This window comes from Lampetra fluviatilis, chromosome 43, assembly GCF_964198595.1.
Source record: "Lampetra fluviatilis chromosome 43, kcLamFluv1.1, whole genome shotgun sequence".
NCBI lineage: Eukaryota > Metazoa > Chordata > Hyperoartia > Petromyzontiformes > Petromyzontidae > Lampetra > Lampetra fluviatilis.
In genome coordinates this window covers 10,709,689-10,720,345 of record NC_136317.1, presented here as the reverse complement: position 1 = coordinate 10,720,345, position 10,657 = coordinate 10,709,689, and the positions used below count along the sequence as shown (strand labels likewise).

General features: G+C 39.2%; 2 long non-coding RNA genes across 3 annotated transcripts; both read right to left on the bottom strand.

Annotated features, from left to right (window-relative positions):
• Positions 1 to 736: 736 nt before the first annotated feature.
• LOC144946961 (uncharacterized) lies at positions 737 to 2,605 on the bottom strand. Its single transcript, XR_013639960.1, has 3 exons — positions 2,361 to 2,605; positions 1,280 to 1,375; positions 737 to 1,147 (listed from the first exon to the last, which is right to left on the bottom strand). It is a non-coding gene; the product is annotated as an uncharacterized LOC144946961 (long non-coding RNA).
• Positions 2,606 to 2,712: 107 nt separating this feature from the next.
• LOC144947116 (uncharacterized) lies at positions 2,713 to 9,878 on the bottom strand. 2 transcript variants are annotated; one of them, XR_013639977.1, is made up of 4 exons: positions 9,745 to 9,878; positions 7,200 to 7,317; positions 4,646 to 4,761; positions 2,713 to 3,741 (listed from the first exon to the last, which is right to left on the bottom strand). It is a non-coding gene; the product is annotated as an uncharacterized LOC144947116 (long non-coding RNA). The 2 variants fall into 2 exon arrangements; XR_013639976.1 differs by lacking the exon at positions 4,646 to 4,761.
• Positions 9,879 to 10,657: the final 779 nt, after the last annotated feature.

The following is a 10,657-nucleotide window of genomic DNA, read 5'->3' as shown; positions in this document are numbered from 1 at the left end:
AATTTTTGAGTTGAAGATATCAACTTAATTTTTTAAGTTTTGAAGAACAACAATTATTAAGTTGCGTCAGCTAAGTTAGTTCAACTCAAATTTTCAAGGTAACCGACTGCACAGAATTTTTGAGTTGAAGATATCAACTTAATTTTTTAAGTTTTGAAGAACAACAATTATTAAGTTGCGTCAGCTAAGTTTTTCAAGTTCGTACAACTAAGTTTTTTTAGTTCAAGTTACTGGAACTTTTAAGTCTGTAAAAGCTTACTATTTTGAGTTTAAATTACCCCCCCCCCACACACACACACACACTAAATCATCCACTGACAGTAAAACTGTTAATTTATGCATGTTTATTTGAACGACTTTGGCACAGCTTTACAATTCCATAATGACATCAGTATGGGCATTGGGCAATGTAAACGAGTTATACCCAAAGCAAATACATCTTTTTTTTTACTTTCCGACTCTTGTTGAGACCTTACAAATAATGCAATATTGTCAAAGATGACCGATAAACAGTTGTATAGTGCCTAAGTATTAATTCAGAAATGTGTAAATCCCCAGCTGAAAAAGCCAAATTGTCTAAACGTTCTGAATTATCTGAACTTTGAAATTAGCCAAAAATGCAAACACGCAGGCTATAACAGTAATTGTGAAACACAGCTTGCTTCTACTGAGAAACAATCAATATTCTCGTGACAGTTAGATGACAGCTACAAATAACAGATTTTTTTTAGTCAAAATAAAAGAACAACATAAAAACTATAAGGTGGTCCATGTGAAGACTTACAAAATATCCAAACATAAATGAACAAACATGATAAAATAAATCTTCCCCATGGAAAATGAATCACTGGTTTAACAGCTTGGTCTTGAAGCTCCGGACACGCTGTGAGCAATTGGTGGACATTTCCATGAAAATGTGCTGGATAGTTTCACAGGTATACTTGATGTCTTTTGGGAACTCCATGTTAAGGGCATAAAGCAAGCCAAAAAGATACGCAAGCGCAGTCGGGGTGTCTGGGATGTCTTTCAGGACAATGGTTTCCTCCAACACAAGGGCAATATTAATGACTGTGTCGTCATCATCATCAAGCACTGTGAGGACCCCCATCTTGATGCCTTTCACCTGTTTGTCATCTGCATCAGTTGCCTGACAAAACAAAAACACCACTGAAATAATGTCCTGTAGAAAACTAGTCAATAAAGAGTGATGTCTATTTGTGTATGGCCTCTTTGCTATACAACACTACTAAAAGCTGAAGGTCTTCCAAGCTGCACTCACCAGGCATCTAGAGAAAAGCTTCTCAGTATTCTCCCGCAGAAATATGGGAAGACCTTCCACAGCTGCCTGTCTGCGATGACTTGTGATGTCAGATGTCTGTTTTGGAAGAATATAAAAACAAACAAATACTTTTGTTTAGCTCTGTGAAATGTACTCCTGTATGTGCACTTGGTTCCATTTGTATTCCCATCTCTACAATTGTGCATGTAGGCAGATAAAATAATTGCAGGCTCTGTTAGTTTGTTAGTGTTTATTTTTGTCTTTTAAGGATAAGTTCACTATTTTGCACTTTGAGCCCTTGCACTTTTATCTTGGCTGAAATAGAGTGTTTGACGAACACTCAACGAACACCACTAACCAATCGGTGAGTTGCACATCTTTGAAAACGAACGTTTAGGGTTGATTTAAAGACAGGTTTGTGAATGCATGTAGCTAGCCATTCTGAAGCATGGCAGGGCCGATTCTAAATCAGCCAAAAGCTCAAGACTGGACCAATAGTCAAAATTCGGGTGTCAAACACTATTTCATCAACCCACAGAGGAGGCTCAAAGTGCAAAACCGTGAACGTATCCTTTAAATATTACTGTATTAAATAGACAATCAAGATGGAACTCGCTCACCAATGTAGCTGATGCAAAAAAATTATTAAGTTATATTCCATCAAAAGTGCAGAGTGCTAGCTTGGTAGTTCCTTCTTGATTAATGGTTTAAATATTAGTGGACAAACTGAAGAAAAGGGTAACACTTTACAATAAGGTTCATTTATTAAACATTATTTAATGTATTAACTAACATGAACTATACATTTGTTATAGTATTTAATAATCTTTGTTAATGTTAGTTAATATGAATAAAGCTGTTCATTGTTTGTTCATGTTAGTTCACAGTGCATTAACTCATGTTAATAAGATTTTAATAAAGTATTAGTAAATGTCGAAATTAACATTAACAAAGATGAATAAATGCTGTATAAGTGCAGTTCATTATTAGTTAATGTTAACTAATGTAGTTAACTAATGTTAACTAACGAACCAAATTGTAAAGTGTTACCAAGAAAGGGCCTTGTAGTAAATATAACAACCTGTTTGTCAAGCATTTCCAAAAGGGTTTCCATCTCTCGACTAAAGGCGCACTTCCTGGCACGATACAATTTCAGCAGACGAGGGGTCAACATCTCAAGGGCAGCTTTAAATGTTCCCATCAGGTCCTTGGTGGTCACACGAGTGAACTCTTGACAAATCTGAATTAAACAAATGCAATACAAATACAACAAGCTGATAGTGTGATTTCATTGTTATAATTAAGACTGCAAACTCAAAGCCATAATACAAATTAACCTACATACACTATCATGGAAAAAACATAACACAAATGCACCAAGTTCAAGAAAAAAAAAGATTCCTTACCAGTTCTTCTAGAAATAGACCGGGCCACCTCTCCAGAACCTCTGAGACCATGGGCTCCATCTCTACAATCTCCATTCTCCTAAGGGAGAATGTGATGTCCATCTTCTGTTTGATGAACTCCATGTCCTTGTTTTTCTTCTTCATGGCTTCAACCAGGGAAGACCTCAGGTCTTCCAAGTCATCCTGGGTGTAGCTTTCAGGATGATCTGGTACATGGTTGACCTCACCTCGTTTTGGTTTTTTCAAGGAAAACCTTCCCTCCGGACCACCATCCCCATCATCATCATCTCTTCTTTGCCTGTTGACACCATGATCATCCGCCTCCTCCCTTCTTGATCTCCTGTTGACACCAACCTCATTACATCCAGCTTGACGTAGTTTTGATCTGTAGTTCCCCATCTTGTACTTTATGCTGGTTGTCCATCCCGCATATCCAGTACCACCACCAGGCTCTTTGAGGCAGGGATGTTTGTTGACAAGTTCAGCAGCAACAGAATCAAACTCATGTTTTTCAGGGTAGGCTTTCACAGAAAATATTTCTTGTGCCAACTTGTCCAGAATCTCTTTTTTCACATCTCTGGTTACATGTAAACCCTTCCCTAATAATTCAAACGTGTCATTCCCCTTGCGGAGTATCAGTTCCACATCATATGAGAATTCTGGTACTGGGAACGGAGTGGGCCACTGTGAAACATTCCTCCTATATGTCCGCACAACTGAAGATAAGCTGTGGATTGAGCCTGGAGATCCAATGATGGCTGTGTCAAGGGAAGAGATGGAGGATGACCGAGTTGGTGTTGGAGGTGGTGGTGATGGCATGTCCTCATTGCTCCACAGAATATGCAAGACAGCCTTTTCTGAAGGTAACTCTGCTATGTCAATCAGGTTGCAAACTGCCTGGCCAAAGTCTGAGTCTTCATACTGTATACAGAATTCACCCACAAGTTCAAGTTTTTGACGCAGTTCATTGTACAGTTCCTCTAAAGTTTCAGGAGCTTTGGTCAGCCGAATCTTACGGACGAGTTTGGGATTTATGTGGACCAGAAGCAACAAAGCCTGTGAGGACAAAAGAAGAACAGATATTTGCATGACACTTTAAACTGAAGCCATATACAGTCATGGCCAAAAGTATTGGCACACCTCAAGAATTGTTGGTTTTTAAGCAAAATTCGCAAACTTTTGAAGGTTTTTTGATAAAATAACCAAACCAGGATATTTTCAATAGCTCAACACAACTGAAACAACAATTGGTTTCCCCAAATGTAACAGAATATATCACCAAAATACTGTGGAAAGTGAATACTGCATGGTCGAAAGTATTGGCACCCTTCACAACAAGTGTCTTTTGCCGTGATAAAAGCACACTTTTCAGTGTTAAAATCCAGTGCTAAGGTTATGGGTAGTCAGACGTCAGCTGTGGTAGCACTCCTGAGAAATATCAGCCCATTTCTAACGGACAAAAATCTCCAGTTTACTTACTATACATCTGTTGGTTTATATGGACAGTATAAGGTTTTCTTCAAGTAGAATCGACTTTATTATCCTTTAGAAATGGGCTTATACTTCTCAGGAATGCTACCACAGCTGATGTCTGACTATCCATAACCTTAGCTGTGGATTTTAACAATGAAAAGTGTGCTTGTATCACAGCAAAAGACGGTTATTTTGAGTGCCAATACTTTTGACCATGCAGTATTCACTTCCCGCAGTATTTTGGTGATATTTTGTGTTGAATTTGAGGAAACCAATTTTTGTTGTTTCAGTTCTGTTGAGCTATTGAAAATATCCTGGTTTGGTTATTACATTAAAAACACCTTCAAAAGTTTGTGAGTTTTGCTCGAAAACCAACACATCCGGAGGGGTACCAATACTTTTGGCCATGACTGTACCTTGAAGACTTAAAATCAAGTCATTAACACATGACAAAATTATGAAAACATACAAACAGAAAGGTGCTTACCATTTCAATTTACTGCAGTAGCCAAGCCCTTGGGGTCACCATCAAAGTTCTACCAACTTGGTATGCAGCCAATGGGTGGTAATCGTTCAAAGTCTCTGGATCCAGGATCTCTACATCTGAGTGACAGTTATCAATAAGTTGGTAAGACCGATAATGTTCCATGTACCAAGATGATAATCTTGCGGTGACAAAATACACTTTACACCACTTGTCCACCAATATGTGTAGTATTCTAAAGAATTCTGGCAGTCCACTGCATTCACCCGCAGACACTATCATGTCCCTCACATACTGGGTCCCATACAAATGTACTTCTTTAGCAAGAGACACATCATCTTCATTTGGGTACTTCTTTTCTAGTCCTGTCCTGAGCTTTTCATCTAAAGATAATATTTTCACTCTATCTACACTACCAACATGCAATTTTGGCTTGAACAATTGCTGTGTGTAAAGAAGATATGCCATGAGGTGTTGATGCTTAGTGGAAAGGGTGAGTAGTACATTCTTAAAACAGTGAGCATCATTGATTGCCTGTTTGAAAAAACTATGCTTAGACTCAAATCTAAACGTCCACAGATCCACTAATGGCCCAAAGCACCGTGTGAGATGCACATAGTGATCAATGAAGTGATGCTTTGGTTTCAACTTAAATTCAGGAAAGGTGTCAGTGAGTAACTGGCGATGGTCAGACAATTTATTCCCCAAGTAACATAATGTTCCCTCTGATAACGTAGTAGACACCGTAATCTCCACAATCTCTTTAAGGTCCATTAAAATTTCCCATGACTGCTCTTGTTCAGGTATATAGTTCCCGATCAAGAGAGGTAGCAAACGTAAAAGTGCCCAGTTTTCATGTCCGTTACCGTTTACCTTTCCAGATACAAGGCTTGTCTTTGTAATTGCATGTGGCTTGTTGACCAAATCAGAGAATTTGTATGGAAACTGTTTTATGCGGTTATTCAGTCCATCGAATGTAATGAAACCTTTTCTAATCAATTCTTTTAAACACAAACTTAATTCCGCTGCGACAACACCTTCAAATAGATCATGCAAAAGATCAGGGGGAAATCCAGTAACTGGGTGGAAGAAAGACAACTTACTTAAAGCACAGGATGATTTAACACCATTCACACATGGCTTAGGCTTATCACTCAACTTGAGTTGTTCCACAAAAGAATCGTGTTGCGTAGCAGTTCTCAGTGGAAAGTTCCTTGGCTCACAATTTCCAATTTGGTCTCGACTGATGCAACAAAATCTGCAGAATTTTTCGACATTTAAAGCTTCCTGAAAACCTGCTAAGCTATGTGCACCAAGGTTATCAGCACAGACACAGAACACTGTTCCCTTTACAAATGTATCTAGAGTCTCAATATACACTCCTATCTTTTCAAGATATCCAAGATCCTTAATCAAAGGATAAAGAAAGGCATCATACCCAAATTGTCTGACATCGACAGTTTTTCCAAGACAAGCCAGTTGAATTAGGGGGAGAGTAGAGCGAAACTTGCTTGGTAAATTCAACAAAATCCAATAGACAGCAGTAATTTTATGGATTTTTTTTGAGGACCCCAAAGGATTACATAGTTCCAGGTCATCTATGTAAAGTCCTATAGAGATACTTGCATCTTGCACACCCAGAAGACCATTGTCTTTGTAGTACTGTCCGTCTCGAAAAGAGCAAAATTTACCTGGGTTGTCCCCTTGACTAAACACCAACTTCTCCACAAAATCTGGCTGTCTCAACAAAGTCCCAAGAACCTGGAGGATTGAAACATAAACAAATGTTTGTTTATGGGTTATTTTATATGTATACTCAGTAGGCTGAATTACAGGGAACTTATCTTTAAAAAAAAGATTTCTCCTGTGATCAGTGGCCAATGCACCCTTTCCTTGAGTGCTTACAATTAATGGATTTGTTTCCAAGACAGCATCATTAATCTTATGGAGAACGCTATCATCTAATTCAATGCCGTGTTCTGCAAGCACTGCTTTGATACCTGGTTGCGAGTGGGATTTTGAAAGATGTAAAATATCATTAAACCCCTCAACTATTTTCTGTACAGCGTGTCTACTAACATGTAATTCAGTTTGCATACGTAGAAAAAATCCAGCAGCCCTGTGTTCAAGAGTCTCAGCATCTACATACTCCTCCTTTTCTTGGACATCTGAATTTCCAGAACTACCTGGAAGTGTATCTTCCTCACTACAGATACCTAATGGTTGGTCAGAGGAATCTGTCTCAATGGACACAGGTTCATTTTCTAAGTCTGCTCTTAAACAGGTTCTGATATCACCATGCTTGTGTTTCCTACTTTTGTGTGAACTAAAAGTCTTTAGATTGTTTGTTTTAAAACTACATCTCAAGAAGGGGCAACACACAGTCTCATGTTTTTTTAAATGGCGTCCAAGGTGTTTGAAGAAAGACTGTTGCGTGCAGATTTCCCGGAATTCACAGATTACAAAAAAAGGTGAATTTATCATGTATTTTGGCTGTCCTAAAATGTGATCTGGTCAAATGTGACTTTAAGGCGCCAGGTGTTTTAAAAGTACATACACAGTCACCGTAAACACACGGCCAGTAAGCTCCTCTACCGTGCCTGAGCCGATGGTGCCTAAGCAGACGTTCTTGACTGGCACTGGCAAAGCTGCAGAAGCGACACTTCATAGAAAACCTAGCACAAAAATAAGAGGAGAAAATTAACACAGTGACATACTTCGCAACCGTTCACATTAATGCTGTTGAGCTTCAGGGCTAAAACACACAAAGGTAGGGCTGGGTATTGTTCAAAATTATTCGATCCGGTGCCAATTTCGATACCTCAGTTTCGATACCGGTTCCTAGCGATACTTTTTTCGATACCAATTTTATGAAATCCATTTTAAAAAGATTACATAACTAGGGATGGGAACCGAGAACCAATTCTTCTTCAGAACCGGTGCCCAGTGAATCAATTCCTTGGAACCGTTAGCATGCCTGCTTAACAATTCCGCGTATCGGTTCCGCTCGTTGCAAATGTGTCATGATGTCACACACGCGCTGCATTGTTTTGATTAAGAACGTGGCAAACATGGCAGAGGCAGAAGTTCGACGCAGAAGTATAATGAGGCCTTTAACGGGACGCCATGTTGCTTTCCGACAAGCCATCGCGTGCTATCTCACACACATTCATACACTCACTCACTCTCATGCGCACACACACACACTTGCGCGCGCACACACACTCTCTCGCGCTCACTCACTCACACACGCGCACACATACACACTCACTCACTAGTGCTCACGCACACACTCTCGCTCACTCACTAGCGCACACACACTCTCTCGCGCTCACTCACTCACACACAAACGCACACATGCTCACTCACACACACACTCACTTTGAGAAGTAGCTCACCTATACTTTTAGATTTGTTCTGAGGTTGCTACACATAATTTGTGTATACAGTATGTGCTCTGTCTTCTGATCAGATATTAAAGCGAGTTAATACAAACAAACACATTTGTACTTATTCCCTCACCCAATGAGAATCGATAAGGAATCGGATCGATAAGCAATCGTTAAATCCTTATCAATTCCCATCCCTATACATAACACATTACCTCAGAAAAACTTTGGTTTTATTTTTTTAGTTTGACTCATGCTCCTTAGCCAGTGCACAAAGGAACACATTTTTTTTATAAAGAGCTCATGCTCACCAAAACTGATTTTTAAAAAATAAAAAAATACAGTAAAACTTAATATTGTGAAATAGTATTACAATTTAAAATATTATTTTAATATATTTCAAAATGTAATTTACTCCTGTGATATCAAAGCTGAATTTTCAAAATCATTACTTCAGTGTCAAATGACCCTTCAGAAATATGACAACAGTTTGCTGCTTAATATTTTGGAAACTATGATAATTTTTTTCATGATTATTTGATGAATAAAAAATTCAAAAAAGATTTATTTAAAAACGAAATATTTTGTAACATTACACGTTGTAATGTCACCCTTTGATAACTTTAATGCATCCTTACAGAAAACAAATTCTGACAAACCAACACATTTTTGAACGACAGTGTGTAACGTTACATTCAGTAGGTTATTTATTGAAATATAAACACTGGAGTGATCAACAAGGTATCTCTTCATTTACCAGTCGAAGACGGAGCAACTTTCTGCTCTTATGTTTACTCCGTGCACTGTCAAGGTCTTCATCATATTTGTCGTGGTACCGGTCTTTGCAGCAATTATTTTAATGCGAATACTGAATCGCGCGCTGTTGGCATCGAGCCTGGAGAAATGTACCCACACTTTTGATCGACTTTTCCACATCTTTAAGGTATTATGTGTGTGTGCTCGCGTCTCATATGAATATGTGCGCGGAGAGTTTGTGTGTGTGTGCTTGCGTCGTCTCATATAAGTATGCGTGTGAAAAGTTGTGGGTGCGCGCGCGCGTCTCATAATATGAGTGTGCGTGAGCGACTTTATGTGTGTCGTTGTGCATTTCATATGTATTTGTTTGAGCACTGACGTTGACGAGTTAACTCCTTAGGTAACGTTATCGAATTCTGGAACTGGAACCGAACCACATGTCATTTTTAGATAAAGTTACTCGATAGTATCGAGGCAATTCGGTCGGTAACGTTACCTAAAAAGTATCGAACTCGGCAACTTACCCAGCCCTACACAAAGGTCGCATGCTAGAAGCTATATAAATCTAGTTAACCGTATCAAACCGAAGTTTTGTATCAAAGTTTTAGCACGTTAGTTCTACCTTGATCACGAGCAGCAATGTGAACTGTTACCGCCGGTGCTTCGGTTTCAGGTCAATGAGCAAAGCAGACGTGCATAAAACAATGCCATATCATTCATCGAGAATAACAAACATAACGGCAACACAAATCTTTCAATTAATATGTGGACAAGAATTATATTGAGCTTAGCTGTTCAAAATAAGCTACGTTAGCTTCTAACCAATTAACGTTAGCAAGTGTGGGATTTTGTATTGCCATTAACGCCTCGCCTGGTTATGATTTATCGATTTTGTTTCGCGCAATGAAATGTAATACAAATACCAAATGCATATACATATTCATATGATTAGCTTACCTGTTAGAATGAATGTTGTTTATCTTCGGCCAAGAAGTCAGAGAAATTTACCGCTGGCATCGTGACAAAATGGCGGACGCAAACTTTCAAACTGTCGAAGAGAGCTCCTGGCAAAATCCTTGGAAACCCCGTGGCAGCCGGTTGCCATGACAAATTTCAAATGAGCATGCGCAGATAAGTTGACCTCACTTTAACTGGGTGTCAACTACAACTTAAAAATAAAATCAACTCAATTTATAAAGTAAGATGAACTTTTACTCAGAAACGTCTGAAAGTGAGTTCAAGTGGCTTACAACAGATAGTTCAAGTTCCAACTAGCAATTTTATTGTCAGTGAATGCAAAAATCTTAGTAAGGTGAACAATTTTGAGTTGTCATTTTTACAGTGTAGTGGAAATATAAATTACAATAGCTGCCTGTCCATTCAGTGGACGATCACGATCGGCTGCTAACAACAATGTGCGAATCGTATTGAACCCAAATTAATCATGATGATGAACTTACTTTTACCATGTAACAATATAATCATCATTATCATTGTTAAGTAGAATGAGTATAATCACAGTAGTCTACCTGCGGTGTGAGTGGAGTAGTGGCCACGGGAGGTAAAGACAGGGGAGTCAGCCTACAGTGCGAAGGGACGAGTGGCCACGGGAGGTAATGACAGGGGTATCAGCTTGCAGTACAAAAGGACTGGTGGCTACGGGAATGATCGAGAATGGGAGTGTTGGCAGATGACGGAAGAGGACGGTAGAGTATGCTGGTGGAGCGAGCGTTCAGAGCCAGCGAGAAGGTTCGGGAAGGGGGGCGTGGCCTCGGTCCATATATAAGGGAGATGCACGGGAGACTTGGGGCTGTTGCAGTGGGGGCTCTGCCTGTTTGGATGAACGTGTCTCATCAATAAAAAAAACACC